We start from the raw sequence: 15,369 nt of genomic DNA, 5'->3' as shown, positions 1-15,369 counted from the left end.
GAGTGAAAGTGGTGCGCGCGGAGAGGGGGCTGGCCGCCGCCTGTCGCCTTCTCTAAGGAAGGTTTCGGTACTCATCGCCTGCTGTTTTTGCAACGGGTAATACATAGGCTCACGCCAAAGCGAGGGAGACACGTGGATCCGCGGCGATCTGATTAAAGCCCTCCCCCCCCCATGTCCCCTTGTGAAGCTGGGCACGCAGCAAGCATCTATCTTGGTGCAAGTCGCATTGCGAGGAGTAGTGGAACTTCCCTAAAAAAAAACGGGGCAAGGATGGGAAAAGAAGCGGCAGGGGAAGAGAGATCTAGTTAATTTGCTGTCATGACAGTGCCCTGCACACAATCCATCCTGCGCAGCACAGCCCACTCCAGTGGCAGACAAGTGTGCAATAATCTGAACTAAGCAGGACACAGCAGGGGGGAAGGGCGGAGTAGGAAAAGCTAGTTAATTTCTTCACGTGTCAATTGCCCCTCGTGTAGAGTTTCTCTTAGCCTAGCCCCCACCCCGGCTAATTAAGCTTCCTACGTACCATTATTGCAGCCATGGCGGGGTAGGGGGATTGCAACGAACTACAATTGGCCAAGAACATTTTGCAACTGCTGGAAAAGGTCATTGAAGGAGTTGGCTGCAAAAATATAATCTAAAAAGAGTGGCAGGCATGCGCAGTGCGAGGATGCCATATTGGAATGAGTCTGTAGTAAGTGAGCGAGCGAGAGAGGGAGACGGATCGCCGCTTCCTAACTGAGCTGAAGGGTCTTTGCCATTTTAGACGCTGGGGGCGGGGGGCGAAAACTTCACCCAGGTAAGAGTGCGCCAGGCGTTTTTTCTGAAGTGCCCGGAGCCTTGATCTGCTAAGGCGACCGTGTTTTCACCGCTGGGGTGGACAGGGGAGCTTTTTCAGGTTTATTAAAAGGCGGGGGGTGGAAGCTTGGACAGTGGGGGGGGGGGGGGGGGGGGAGGAAGCGGGTGTGTTTTTCTTCCAAATGCAAGCGAGCAAGTTGTTGCGAAGTGGCCGACTCTGCGTATCTCTTGCAGCGCTTGCACGTACAGCTCTGTAGACTCGCTTCTAGATACCTGTACTCGGGGTGGCTTTTTAAAAATAGTGCGATTGCTTTTCTTTTGCAAGGCGTCTGAGAGTTGTCATGGGCAGGGGTTTGCAATACATGTGCCATTAATCGCATGCAGGTTTTCTTTTGGAGGCGGGAGGTTGCGGGTGATTTTTCCCACTCTTGGACCGTGCCATGTTTTAGATACAGGCACACCTTTTCACTCTTTTTAAAGTAATATCCTGTCATTTCGTGCTTTCCTGTTATAAGCTCATGTGACCTCCTTTCGAATTTACTAGACTGCTGTTTCTCTTGAGAGAGTTATTTTGTGTGTAGTGGGTGTGTTTAGATCTGCAGAAAATTGAAAGTGTTTTTTAAAAGCTTGAAAGACGACGTTGTGCCAAATTTCCCAGCCCTGATCCATACGTAGTTATTTTTTTACAGAGCTAGAGAACTGCGGTAAATGAATATTTATAGAGCTTGTCAGTTTCAACATGGCGGGTTAAGGTGCCTTTAAAAACTGAAAATATTTTGAGATTGGGGGGAAAAATAAGACTTGGAGTGTCGCATGTTTGGTTGAACTCTGTTTTGTTGTCCATGGAGGTGCCTTGGCGAATTACCTGGGAAATAAAAGAGATGGGGTCATGCCCCGGGGTTTTTTGTGTGTGTCCACTGAAGACTTAGTGGTGTGAAAAGTACATCACAGTGTGATGTATACAAGGCAAAGCAACCAAAGTGTGTACTTATGTGACAGAGAGAGTCACGGGAGGAACCTTCAAAAGGGGGACCTGGCACCAAACGATGTTGCTTTAAATGCCAAAACCGCAGACGTGCCTTGAAAAATAAATGCGGGGAGACACAACAATTATTTATTTTGACAATAAAACTAGGCGAGTCCGAGGGTGAGACATTCATTCTTTCGGAGCTCCTGGCATCTCTGCTGCCAAGCCTTCTCTGATCAGTTGGATGCAGTGAACCGGCGAGGTGCCTTTTCTGTTGTTTTTGATTAAAAAAAAAGAGAGAGGGGGGAAGCTCCCTTCAATCTAGACGCGTGGGTATTCGTGCCGCAAAACATGCGGTTTCATTTTATGTCATGAGAGAACGAGGCACGTTGCAAAAAAATAAAAATAAAAATCCATGTTGCCAGAAGAACCTTTAAAAAGCGAGGATCAAAACGTGAACCTGCTGTCTGCAGAGCATGCCAATAAGCGACTTCGGAGGAAGGAGTTGTCCGTTTACTCTTTCCTAGTCCCGAATTTGAAATGCCTTTTTCAGGAGAGGAGGAGGCAGGTTGAAATGCCAGAGAAACTTCCTTGGTTCAGTCCCGGGAACGTGGCTTGGGTGGCTGTCGGATGGTGTGACCCTGGTGCCCAGATGTGAACTTTTTTTCAACCCACACTCTCTGCGGCGTGTTGAGGCCACTGGGGATCAGGGGAAGGGGGACCACTAGGAGCCACCTCCCTCTGAGTAGGGAACATCTTTTTTCAGAAAGGAGGCGCGTGTGTGGGGAGGAGAGATCTGGGGGGCTAATTTTGCTTGGGGATGCGATTTGCAAACCACCCTGCTTGGGAGCCGGAGAGCTCCGGGTTTAATCGGACCCTGTGTGCGACGCCAATAGAGGTCGCCTCTTACAACCGCGTCCACACGCGTTGTGCTGCTCTGGCAGCCGGAAGGTGCCACTCGCGCCGCTGGGGACTTGGCAAAGAGGGGGGCTTCCATCCCCGCCGGACAGGCGAGCTCCTGCAAACTTCAGTGGCGCGGCGCGGCGGGCAGCGGTCAAACCGGGCAGCCTTGGCTTCGCGCTGCGAGTGTTGCGGACCGCGGGAAACGCGCCCGCCCCGCTGCGAGTGGGATGGTGGGGACGGAGATCGAGGCATTACACACCCCTCCCAGCCCGATGCTGCGGCTTTGGCGGTCTCTGGCTTCCCCACGCCGCGTTGCATCCGTGGGGCACCCGCCTGGGAGCGGCCCCAGCTGACAGCTCGGCAGAAAAGCAACTTCGCCCGCCTGGAGTGTATGTGTGTGAGTCTGTGTGTGTGTGTGTGTGTGTGTGTGTGTCTGTGTGTGGTGTGCGTGTGTGTATGTGTGTGAGTCTCTGTGTGTGTGCATGTGTGTGTGTGTGTGTGTCTGTGTGTGGTGTGCGTGTGTGTGTGTGTCTCTCTGTGTGTGGTGTGCATGTGTGTGTGTCTGTGTGTGTGTGTGTGTCTGTGTGTGGTGTGCGTGTGTGTGTGTGTCTCTCTGTGTGTGGTGTGCATGTGTGTGTGTCTGTCTGTGTGTGTGCATGTGTGTGTGTGTCTGTGTGGAGGAGAGATCGGGGCACAGAGAAAGCCGACCCGCCCTCCCCAGCCCCCCCCCCCCCAAACCAGACCGGGGTCGATTTTCGCCTCGGAGCATCCCACCCCAGACTCGAAAACCGGCCTAAACTGTCTCTTTCCGTGCACACTGGCGCCTTCCCTCGCCCTGACGTGGCTCATGACCCGCATTACCATGATCGCCAAGTCCCTGCGAGCGGCGATGCGTTCACACGCCATTCTGCGCCCGCAGGACCCGGACCCCGCTTTGGGTGCGAGGACCGCCAGCGCCCGCCCCTGCCGCCACCAACCCGCCAGGCAAACCGAGTCCTCTGGCTGAAATCCGCCTCTTTCAGCCAGCAAGACCCAGCGAGAGGGTCTTCGTTTAAAGGGACCACTTCCCCCCGATGCTGCGGGTGGAGGATGAGTTTGACTTGGCTACCGGCTCGCTAATAGGTCCCCAGGAGAGAAGGGAGCGAGGGAGAGATCTCTGAAGTGGTTCTTGGGACCCTAAGAGCCTCCCACATTCTTCCTTGGGCTGCTAAGCGCTGGACTGGGATGCTGGGGAGGGAGGGAGTTGCCTTCAGTGGTCCCTGGGCTGGAAGAAAAAGTGAAAGGCTGCTCTTTGAGAAGATAAACTTAAAAAACAACCAATGCTCTGGTAGCACTTTAAAGGCTAGCAAAACATGTAGATGGGATCATGAGCTTTTCTGGGCACAGCCCACTTCTTCAGATGACCAGAGCGCTGGATGTCCAGAACTAAAATAAATAGGGGAAAAGGGGGAGGGGAAGAAGGAAAAAATGGGAGGGAGAAACAAAAAGAGGCAGTGGGTATAAAAATACCAAGGGGAAAGCCAGCTGGAATGGAAGAGGAAAAACAAATAGTCTATAAGCACCTAAAGAATGGATAGTCAAAAGAGGCAGATAAAAACCATTAGTAGGCAATTAGAAAGAAAGAGTACTGACACCAGACTAACTGGCTACCCCTTGAAGTGATGAGAAGATGTCATTGGATCCCGAAAATGGCCTGGCCCCACTTATTCCCTTCGGGTAGAATGAACAAACTCATGTAGATTCTCTCTTTCTTGTCCAGGCTTTGCATTTTGCCTGGTTGCAGCTTTAGGTTAGGAAATCGTCCCTAAGTAGGAGTGGGGGGAATACATGCAGGTGCCAATGTGCCTCTGGTCTAATGCAGTAGATTAACAGTGGAGGTGTTAAGGCAGCTACATACCTGTCATGGCACTGCAAGACTATGCTGTGCCCTAGAAACAGCTGGCAACAGGCCCAGCTCCTGCGTTGGGTGGGGGTAGAGAGTGCACAGGGCAGTGCCCCTGCCCAAACACTAGTTCTGCACTCCCATTGGCTGGGAATCAGCTGCTTCTGGGGCACAATATGGTCTGTGGTGCCAGGAGAAGCAGGAAGCTGTATAAGCACCCCCATTGTTCACCTGGGAACCACTCAAGGTAAGCCCCTCCTGCCCCAGCCCTGTCCCCCCCCCAAAGCCAGAGCCTCCTCCTACACCCCAAAACTCTCATCCTCAGCCCCACTCCGGAGTCCACACTCTAGTCAAATTATTTTGGATCATGGGCATCAAGGATTTTCTTCAAATGGGTCATGAGGAAAAAAGTTTGAAACCCACTGCAGTAGATGGTAACTGTAAAACATGTTGTCAGGGGCATGTTTTCTTGATCTAGTCTGAGTGTTGTTTGACAGTCTCATGAATTTCTTCTTGGCAGGTACCCTGTGGTGTAGATAGACCCAGAGACACAGGGACTACTTGCTAAGATAAAATTCCCATTGAGTTGTTTGGGAGTTTAGTCAAAATAGAGGGCTTCACTATGGCATCATGGTGTGATAGGATATTCGATCCTTTCCACATGAACACACATACACCCCACTCAACACCCTGTTGCGAGTTTGTTTCCTCCCAGGCCTTTCAGTTTTCTAGCTTTGGATGTGAAGTTTATTAGGTCTGTGTCCATCATGCCCTACTATGACAGGGTATGTCTACACTACAATGTTAGTTCGAACTAACATTCATAGCCGCTACACTAGCGCTCCGCTAGTTCGAATTTGAATCGAACTAGCGGAGCGCTTAGTTCGAACTAGGTAAACCTCATTTTACGAGGATTAAGCCTAGTTCGAACTTACTAGTTCGAATTAAGGGGTGTGTAGCCCCTTAATTCGAACTAGTGGGAGGCTAGCCCTCCCCAGCTTTCCCTGGTGGTCACTCTGGCCAACACCAGGGAAATTCTATGCCCCCCTCCCGGCCCCGGACCCCTTAAAGGGGCACGGGCTGGCTACGGTGCCCGTGCCAGGTGCAAGCCTGCCAGCACCCAGCCAGCAGACCCTGCACCTGGCACGGAACAGAGCCACCTACCCGATGTCCCCCAGCCCACCCCCTCTTCCCGGGACCAGGCTGGCGGCTCCCGGGAGCTTGCCCTGGACCGCAAGAGGCGGGCACCTTCCTGGGCTAGTGCGGACATCGTGGACCTTGTCCACGATCTCCGCACTAGGCACAGGAAAGTGGCCGTCTAGGGCAGGAGAGCTGCCAGCCTGGCCACCCAGGAGCAGGTGTGCATGAAAATCAAGGGGGTCCACTGAGACCCCCGACCCTGAGCCCTGAGCTTACAATGACCATCCTGGGTCAGACCAAAGGTCCATCTAGCCGAGTAGCCTGTCTGCCGACAGCAGCCAACCCTAGGGACCCTGGAGGGGATGGACCAAAGACAGTGACCAAGCCATTTGTCTCGTGCCATCCCTCTCCAGCCTTCCACAAACCTTGGGCAGGGACACCACTCCTACCTCCTGGCTAAGACTACTCCATGGACCCAACCTCCATGACTTGATCTCACTTCCCTTTCAACTCTGTTCTAGTTGTAGCCTTCACAGCCTCCTGCAGCAAGGAGTTCCGCAGGTTAACTATTTGCTTTGGGAACAACAACTTTCTCTTACTAGTTTGAAGCCTGCTACCCATTCCTTTCCTTTGGTGTCCTCTAGTCCTTCTTTATGGGAACTCATGAAGAACTTTTCTGAATGCACCCTCTCCACCCAAACCCTGCTTTTAGAGACCTCTATCCTGTCCCCCCTCCGTCTCCTCTTTTCTAAGCTGAACAGTCCCAGTCTCTGTAGCCTCTCTTCATCTGGGACCTGTTCCCAACCCCTGATCATGTTAGTTGCCCTCCCCTCTCCCAGCCTTTCTCTTCCCCTCTCCCACCTCCTTTTCCCAGTCTCCCCCAGTTTTGTTCAATAAAGACAGAGTCAATGTTGGAAGAAACGTTATCTTTATTTTGTACATCAATAAGAAGGGGGGCTAGGGAAGGGTAAGTGGAAGGAGGTGAGGGAGGAATGGGGTACGAGCCCCCGATGGGGAGGACTGGGCTGGCTCTGCGGGCTTCTGGGGGTGGAAGCTCTCCTGCAGCCCCCAAATTGCCCCCTCTCCCCAGATGGCAGCCTGCGGCAAGTGCAGCCGGGCTGATGGCCGAGTGCTGTGATGTGCCCAGAAGCTACCATACAATGAACAAATAGAAGGAAGTCGCATTTTTGTCCTATCTTGGTACAGTAATTGTCACATCTGCATTAGGCAAAGAGAGCTTGAATACAAAGATAGAAAAGATAGAAAATATGAAAGATAGAAAATATGGCAAAAATATAGATAGGAAAGATAGAAAATATGGCAAAATACCAGCTTGGCTTAACAAGGAGATCTTGCATGATCTCAAAATAAAAAAGGAGTCCTATAAAAAATGGAAACTAGGACAAATAACAAAGGATGAATGTAGGCAAGCAACACGGAATGCAGGGGCAAGATTAGAAAGGCAAAGGCACAAAATGAGATCAAACTAGCTACAGGCATGAAGGGAAACAAGAAGACCTTTTATAAATACATTAGAAGCAAGAGGAAGACCAAGGACAGGGTAGGCCCACTGCTCGGTGAGGAGGGAGAAGCAGTAACAGGAAACTTGGAAATGGCGGAGATGCTCAATGACTTCTTTGTTTCGGTCTTCACCGAGAAGTCTGGAGGTGTGCCTAACGTAGTGAATACAAGCAGAGAGAGGGTAAGTTTAGGAGATAGGATACACAAAGAACAAGTTAAAAATCACTTAGGAAAGTTAGATGTCAGCAAGTCACCAGGTCCTGATGAAATTCATCCCAGGATCCTCAAGGAGCTGATAGAGGAGGTATCTGAGCCTTTAGCTATGATCTTTGAAAAATCAGGAAGACAGGGGAGATTCCAGAAGACTGAAAAAGGGCAAATATTGTGCCCATCTATAAAAAGGGGAATAAGAACAACCCAGGAAATTACAGACCGGTCAGTTTAACGTCTGTCCCAGGGAAGATAATGGAGCAGGTAATTAAGGAAATCATATGCAAACACTTGGAAGGTAATAAAGTGATAGGGAATAGCCAGCATGGGTTTGTGAAGAACAAGTCATGCCAAACTAATCTGATAGCTTTCTTTGATAGGATAACGAGACTTGTGGATAAGGGAGAAGCGGTGGATGTCATATACCTAGACTTTAGTAAGGCATTTGATACGGTCTTGCATGATATTCTTATTGATAAACTAGGCAAATATAACTTAGATAGGGCCACGATAAGGTGGGTGCATAATTGGCTGGATAACCGTAGTCAGAGAGTTATTGTTAACGGTGCTAAATCCTGCTGTGAAGGGATAACAAGTGGAGTTCCGCAAGGGTCTGTTTTGGGACCCGTACTGTTCAATATCTTCATCAATGATGTAGATATTGGGATAGAGAGTACGCTTATTAAGTTTGCAGATGACACCAAACTGGGTGGGGTTGCAACTTCTTTGAAGGATAGGGACATAATTCAAAATGACCGTAGCAAGTTAGAGAAGTGGTCAGAGGTAAACAGGATGAAGTTTAATAAAGAGAAATGCAAAGTGCTCCACTTAGGAAGGAACAATCAGTTCCATACATACAAGATGGGAAGCGACTGTCTAGGAAGGAGCATGGCGGAAAGGGATCTAGGGGTCATAGCGGACCACAAGTTGAAAATGAGTCAACAGTGTGATGCTGTTGCAAAAAAAGCAAATATGATTCTAGGTTGTATCAACAGTTGTGTTGTAAGCAAAACTCGTGAAGTCATTCTGCCACTCTACTCTGCACTAGTTAGGCCTCAGCTGGAGTACTGTGTCCAGTTCTGGGCGCCACATTTCAAGAAAGATGTGGAGAAATTGGAAAGGGTACAGAGAAGAGCGACAAGAATGATTAAAGGTCTAGAGAACATGACCTATGAAGCCAGGTTTCATGAACTGGGCTTGTTTAGTTTGGAAAAAAGAAGATTAAGGGGGGACATGATAGCGGTTTTCAAATATCTAAAAGGGTGTCACAAGGAGGAAGGAGAAAATTTGTTCCTCTTGGTTCCTGAGGACAGGACAAGGAGTAATGGGCTTTAAGTGCAGCAAGGGAGGTTTAGGGTTAAACCTCCTAACTGTCAGGGTGGTCAAATATTGGAATAAATTGCCAAGGGAGGTGGTGGAATCTCCCTCTCTGGAGATATTTAAGAACAGGTTAGATAGATATCTGTCAGGGATGGTGTAGACGGAGCTTGGTCCTGCCTTGAGGGCGGGGGGGCTGGACTCGATGACCTCTTGAGGTCCCTTCCAGTCCTATGATTCTATGATTCTATAATAATGGTAGAGATGCAGCCGTGTTAGTCTGGTTGAGCTGAAACAAAAGACAGAACTATGTAGCACTTTAAAGACTAACAAGATGGTTTAATAGGTGATGAGCTTTTGTGGGCCAGACCCACTTCCTCAGATCAATATGTGGAAGAAAATCGGCACAATATGGTTGTGCTGATTTTCTTCCACATATTGATCTGAGGAATGGGTCTGGCCCACGAAAGCTCATCACCTAATAAACCCTCTTGTTAGTTTTTAAAGTGCTACGTAGTTCTGTCTTTTGAATATAATAAGCTAGAGAAACCTTCCCTGTTTCAGGTGAATGATTTGGGATCCTCCTCCAACAAACAGGGATGGAGTTAGTTATAAGTCAGAGATGCCAAGAGTTGGCTGTCCTTAAAAGTGCAATTTATAGCTTCCAAGAGTGATATTCAAGGCCAAAGAATGAGACTTCCCAGGTGGTGTTTTAGGTCATTGCTTAAGACAGAGATTCTCCTCTTTGTTCTTTGGTAACATCCAATAGCCCAGGTTTTTAATCCCACTAGCATTTACTAGTTTGTCGTAAAATGAACACTGCTTAATATTGCATATGAAACACTTAAATATCCTGATTCATACTAAAGTTTAAGGCATGTGAGAATTCGTAATTCAATGCAAATCAGTGGATTTTAATAAAAACAATTATTCGCTAGTTAGAACAAAAAATCTGGATGTTTGGAAGTCCCTGAGGAATAAGCATTAATAACTTCTGGTTGAGTGAGTGGACAGGACAAGTGAAATATTAAAAAATAAACTTTATATATAAACCTAACAAAAAAAGAAAAATGTGTTTTATCAACATAAAAATGTTTGTTTTGCATATCACCTTGTCATAGTGATCATCCATTTGAGAAATAACTTACAGTACTACTATTTGATTTGTGTATTCTTGCTCATATTACACTTACAGCTCATTAAAATAAATGCAAACTATGTTAATTAAAATAACATAATTAAAATAAATCAACCAAATATATCCAGTGAATGTAAAAAATAAAATAATTATGTTAAATATAATGAATTAGAAGCTAACAAAGCATAGATAATAGATTCAAAGTCCACATTTTTTTAAATATCTAATTTGATGTCACATTTTATTCATATGGTTTGCTATATTGCCAAGTGGTCCCTTTGCTGTTTTTATAACTTCTTTTGGTGGCTAAGACTTGAAACACGGATTTGCCAGCTTCAGCTGGATATTAGAGATCAGTGTTCTGTCTAGTCCGAGGCTTGGTCTGAATGGTGTCTTATTCTTTTTAACAAGACTGAATGTTCTCTTCTCCTGCATTTGAGCTGAGTAAAACTAAGCCAAGCCTGGCAACCCTCGAGTAAGGGGAATGTAAGAAGACCACTAGGGCTTTTGATGCTGGTCAGACATGCTCACACAACAGAGTTCATCCTGTATTGCTCAGTAGTGTTATCCATGTCAGTCTGCAAGGCTGTCTCTTACCATACCTACCTGATTTCTGCATCAGCTGGTAATTCACAAACACCTGTTATAACTATCCCAGGAAGAGAGAGTCTATTGGCAGCTATCAGCACATGTACAAAGTGCTTAGCCTATTCCAAAGTACGGATTCCCTACTGTCAAAGTTCACAAATGCTGCCGCTTTTAACCTTTCATCATGCCAAGGGCACCTCAATGGCTGTGCAAAAGAACTTCTATTTTGCAAGAGGACTAGTATCCCCTCTTCCAACTTCTCCACAACCTGTTTTGTGATCAGCTTTACACACAATGCTTTTCTCTCTCAGCACCTAAGTAAAAATGTTTAAAATCTTTAGATATTTACTCTAAATGCATGAGGTACATTTAGGAATGTGTGTAAGAGTGAGATTGCATGCTAATGAGTGAATCTCATTCCCAATGAGTGAGACTTGACATGTCTGAAGAGACTTTCTTTATTGATCATGTACCCTGTATTGAAGGAGGTGGAGTGAATGTTCTAACAAATCTAATCTTTCTTATGCTAATCAGAGTGTAGGTCTAATAACTTTTATGATAAGATGGATTCTCAGTGTGAACACTTAGTAAATGAAATTAGAAAATGCATTTCAATAGATTGGAACACGTGGTGTCTAGAGGCAAATTTGTCATAAACAAGAAAATATTCATTTAATGTTTTGTAGTGGATACATTTGATACTAGAGTAAATAAACCACCGATGAACATACTTATTACTAAGAATACATTTATAAATGATAGATGTTATAAACATATTGCACGCATGAATGGAATGTGTTATAGGTGAATGCAAGAACATCTGTAGAAGGCATTATAAATGGTTATATAGGCAGGCTGTGGTTGTAAGCAACTATTGATCTGTTAGACTAACAGCTTTTTATTACAATATCATTTATTAAACCTTTAAAGTACTCTTACTTAAAATTGTACCAATAGTAAGTATGACTGCTGTACTATAAATAATAATAAAATCATAGGACAATAGTATTTCATGTCACTTTACAAGCCTTTATTGACTGTATATTGTGTTAGCACCTGCAAAAGGATAGAGAGTAGTGATATCTGTGTGTTTTGTATGAAAATAAAATGCCTGCAGAGATGGGGGAGGAAGAAAGTAATAACAACCCATTGTTATCTAATCAGATGTAATTGAGTCTAGGAAGAGTTCTGCATCATAGCAGATCAATGTTGCTAACTACTGAAAGGACAGAGATTTCACGAGTTTGTGGGGGACTGAGCTGTATCTTTTACATTCAGTCACTTCCTGTAGAGGAAAATGCAAATTAGGAGGATTCTTTTGTTCACATATCTATTTCCAGAGGAATCATATAATATTTTTCTTCTTTAAAGCTTGATGCAAAGTACCTAAAAGGATGTTACAAAGAGGAGGGATAAAAATTGTTCCCCTTGACCTCTGATGATAGGTCAAGAAGCAATGGGCTTAAATTGCAGCAAGGGATATTTAGGTTGGACATTAAGAAAAACTTCCTAACTGTCAGGGGGGTTAAATACTGCAATAAACTGCTTAGGGAGGTTGTGGAATCTCCATCAGTGGAGATCTTTAAGAGCACGATAGATAAACATCTTTCAAGGATGACCTAGAAGGCATTTAGTCCTGCAATGAATGCAGGGGATTGGAATTGATAACCTCTGGAGGTCCCTTCCAGTTCTAGTATTCTGTGATTCTATGAAAAGAGGAGGCATTAACGATGACACAGTAATCTCATTTTACCCACGCTGCATCAGTACTAAGCACTAGGTCCAATACCACTGAAAGGATAATATCAATCTAAAGCTAAGATATTCCTTATTTTAGCCTCCCATCTCCTTCCTTCATTTGGTGACACTGCAGGCTCTTCAGACCCTGGGCAGTTTTCATTCTGCGGCTTGCATAGTGCTAAGTGCAGCGCTGGCACTCAAAGTAATGTTTTAGACATCATGGTCCTTGTCTTCATGATCATCATCATCATCAACAACCATTGGCTCAGCGCCCGTTGGTGTCCGATGCCTCCCTCACAATTTCCTTCCATCTTTCCCTGTCCAGTGTGGAGTGGTTTAGTTTCTGTAGATGAGCTCCGCACCAATCTACTTCTCTGGGGGGTCTGCCTCTCCTATTTGGACCATCCATTACGCCAGATACCAGAGTCTTAACTTTTCGCTCATTGTTCATTCTGCAGATGTGCCTGAATAGCTGTCACTTTATTGTATAACCTTCTGCAGTAGGTTCTCTTTTGGCTGTATCTTCCTATATAATTCCTCGTTGATGACCTTCTGCATCCATCCTATTCTCAGGATCTTTCAATAACAGCTCCTCTCGAATGCCAATATCCTTCTCTTCTAATCTTTTCTTTTATCACCCATGTCTCACTTGTTCCTAGTTAATGGAATACCTTTGGGCACTTGGATAAAATGTTCACAGGCTACATGAGTATCTAGGTAATCAAAACTCTCATTAGTATTATATCTTTCAGTTGGTCAGCCTGAAACTATGCTGGGTACCTCCGTAAGCAGAAAGCAATCATGATCTTTGCCCTGAAGAGCTTACAAACCAACATTACACACAGTGTTTTGAGAAGGAAGCTGTAGCAGAGAGGGAGGGATCGAGGATGGAAAATAAGTAACATAACTAGGATGATGTGGTTAGTTAGTGCGGATAAGTGAATGACATGATATACAGGTTGTCCTTCCAAAAACTGGCACTTTCTGCTCCGGCAACATCCGTCATCCATCAGGACCAATGCTCCTGGGATGCTCCTGGACCAGAGAGCCTGGGAACCTAAGGGCAGGAGGGCCAGCTGGACCAGGGCAATAGGGTCAGCAGCCTGGCTGGAGACAGCTGAAGGCTGGGACTGGAGCCCTGCGGCAGCCTCCAGCAACCTGTGGAAGTGCAGGGCCAGGCCAGAGTCTGCCGGCAGCACAGGCTGATGCTTGTCTGGAGCCCCGCAGCAGCATGGGGATGGAGTCCCCCAGCAGCTTTGTGGAGTATGGGGCCAGGACACTGCAGCAGCCCCTGGGAGCATGGGGCTGGAGTTGAGCAACCTGGTAGCCTTTGCTGCCCAGGAAGCCAGCAGCAGCTGGGCAAGCAGCCCAGCCAGGTTGGGAGTGGGGGAGCATGAGGCAGGATGCCTGCTGGGGCAACCTGCGGGCAGCAGGTGATGGGTTTGGGAGCAGGAGACCTCTCCTGGTCTGGCAAATTCTCTTGTTTGGGACAGTCAGGTCCTGATGGTTAATTTCATGTAGGTGTCACAGCAGAAGTGAATGTTAATCAGGAATTGAAATTAGAGAGGGTCTTTATACCAGCTGAGGAAGGCAGGTGCAGACTCGTGTTCAAAGATATTAATAAGAGAGGCAGATGAATGAGACATTGAGGCTGGCATTGCCGGTGTGGCAGTGCATTGGGGAGGACGTGAGAAATGACAAAGGCAGGGTTTGAAGAGGAGGATAAGCATCTGCAACTTGATGTAGTGGAGAAGGAGGGAGATAGGGGAGGGATTCAAAGAGTGGAGATTGTCAAAAATGACAGACAGGGAAGGTGATCTCAAAAGCTGTGTTCTCGATGAAGGGAAGAGATGGGGATGCGTGTGTCAGAGCCATTTTTAAAAATACAATGTTTGTTATTCGTGTTACCCTTTAAAACAAAAACTGACACTGATGTAGCTAGGGCCTAAATGCTGCATCTTACTGATATTGGCAACTTCTGTAGTACATGATCCATTGCTGTGATGTATTGTAGCATTTCTCAGGGTAAAATTCTGTACATTATTATTTAATTATTTTAAATATCTCCCTCAAGTTTCTGCACTTAAGACTGTGTGTTGACTCTTAGCACTTTACTCAACTTGGGCAATGCAAATAGTCTAGTCAATTTCACTTTTCGCTGCAGAAGATTTGTCGTCAATTTCATTTTCCAGGGCCTATGTATTACTGGTTGAATGTTATAGGTGTTTGGGTGGCAGACCGCAGAGCTGAAGTGAGGCATAAGATGATTAAACAACTAGTTAGAGCTCTGAGTGGCCTAAGTCTCTTCTCTGCCCCAATTACTTACTATTATTTTTATTGTGTGTGTGTGTGTGTGAACAAATATTTCTGCTTAAAGCCCCAAATGGGCTAGCGCTGGTTCAGACATACCCTGCAGCAGAATGTAGACATGCAAACAAAAGACTCTTTCACTGATATCTAAAACAGTCACAAATATTTCTTTTGCCAAACCCAGATTTAGGATGTAAACAAAATATCCCTTCAAGGACCATTCTGAAGAGTGCATTTATACTTATCCCCTATTTGTATTAATAAAAATGAAATCTATTCAATTAAACAGGTAAAAAAAAAATATTTGACTGAATTTGAAGCCACTAAGAATGAGCCAAGAGCCCAAACCTTGCAGTCCTTACTCAGACAGTAATCTTTTGTCACATGATTAATCCCAATAGTATCAATGGAGCGACTGGCATAGGGAAGGAAAAAGAACATGAATAAAAGTTGTAAGATCTAGTTCAACCACATGTTGTTGGTTTTAATAGCGTATATTTACTCAGCAGGGAAGAATAATTTCCTCCAGTGGAAATCACTGGGTAAAATTCTCTGGCTTGGTTAATGCAGGAGGTCAGACAAGACCATCTTGACTCTTCTAGTCTGTGAATCCAGCTTCAGTTTGTTTCAGTGCAAAAAGACTAGCAATAATTTCCCTCAAAGCATTAAAATATCCCAGACAATAACCCGTGTAGATGAAAGTGCTATTTAATTTTTTTCATCCAGGAAAATGTTTTGATGAGTTAACAATTTAATTCTTAATTGAAGGGGACAGCATTTGGGAATGCTGCTTCCTGAATGTCGGCCAGGCAGATGCTAGTGTTGAGTCCACAATATGTGAGTATGCAGGGTATG

At 45.9% G+C, this 15,369-nt stretch overlaps 1 protein-coding gene across 2 annotated transcripts in view; it reads left to right on the top strand.

The window, feature by feature from the left end:
• The first annotated feature begins 315 nt into the window (after positions 1-315).
• The window catches only part of SFMBT2 (Scm like with four mbt domains 2), a 209,178-nt gene continuing 194,124 nt past the window's right edge, over positions 316-15,369 (top strand). For both annotated transcript variants that reach the window (XR_012903105.1, XM_075925987.1), the window contains exon 1: positions 316-799. The gene's annotated coding sequence lies outside the window, so the exon portion shown is untranslated. The remainder of the gene's footprint in view (positions 800-15,369) is intronic.

Source organism: Pelodiscus sinensis, chromosome 1 (assembly GCF_049634645.1).
Source record: "Pelodiscus sinensis isolate JC-2024 chromosome 1, ASM4963464v1, whole genome shotgun sequence".
NCBI lineage: Eukaryota > Metazoa > Chordata > Testudines > Trionychidae > Pelodiscus > Pelodiscus sinensis.
This window is presented reverse-complemented; position numbering and strand designations above follow the sequence as displayed.